Source organism: Sinocyclocheilus anshuiensis, unplaced genomic scaffold (genome assembly GCF_001515605.1).
Source record: "Sinocyclocheilus anshuiensis isolate Anshui unplaced genomic scaffold, SAMN03320099.WGS_v1.1 scaffold217, whole genome shotgun sequence".
In the NCBI taxonomy this organism is placed as follows: Eukaryota; Metazoa; Chordata; class Actinopteri; order Cypriniformes; family Cyprinidae; genus Sinocyclocheilus; species Sinocyclocheilus anshuiensis.
In genome coordinates this window covers 1,768,589-1,769,276 of record NW_015536538.1, presented here as the reverse complement: position 1 = coordinate 1,769,276, position 688 = coordinate 1,768,589, and the positions used below count along the sequence as shown (strand labels likewise).

Below are 688 nucleotides of genomic sequence, written 5' to 3'. Positions count from 1 at the left end.
TGAAATGATTGCAATATAAAAGTATATTTAAAAACTTTAATGTTAGGTGGGATTAATCGTGATTAATTTCAGAAAAATGCGCGATTAATTAGTTGATTTTTTTTTATCGATTGACAGCACTAATGTATATATATATAATTAATAATTGCATTTAGCAGACGCTTTTATCCAAAGCGACTTCAAGTGCATTCAGGCTATACATTTTTTACCAATATGCGTGTTCCCTGGGAATCAAACCCACGACCTTTTGTGTTGCTAACTCAATGCTCTACCACTGAGCCACAGGAGTTTTATTTATTTATTTTATATATTTTTTGCATATCAAATATTTTAGGATGGATCATTTTAGGATATTTTCATGACAATTAAAGACATTTTTATTGTAATGCTAAACAACTTTTCTCATTGTTTCCCACACACACACACACACACACACACACATATATATATATATAGTATTATTATTGTTGATTTTTCATTTAATTCTTTTATTATTGCTTTTTTATTTTTATTTAATTTTTGTATATTTATTTATCTCTTCTATATTTATTTCATATAATTATTATTGTTTTATTTCATTTAATTCAGTTATTTTTTTGCATAGACTTTTTATTGTTAGAATTTATTAATATTATTATTGTGTTATATTTAATTATTTGTATATTTATTTATTAAATATTATATATAT

The 688-nt window shown here is 23.1% G+C and overlaps 1 protein-coding gene across 2 annotated transcripts in view; it reads left to right on the top strand.

The window, feature by feature from the left end:
• The window catches only part of LOC107696355 (minor histocompatibility protein HA-1-like), a 31,700-nt gene that overhangs the window by 22,576 nt on the left and 8,436 nt on the right, over positions 1–688 (top strand). The window lies entirely within an intron of this gene.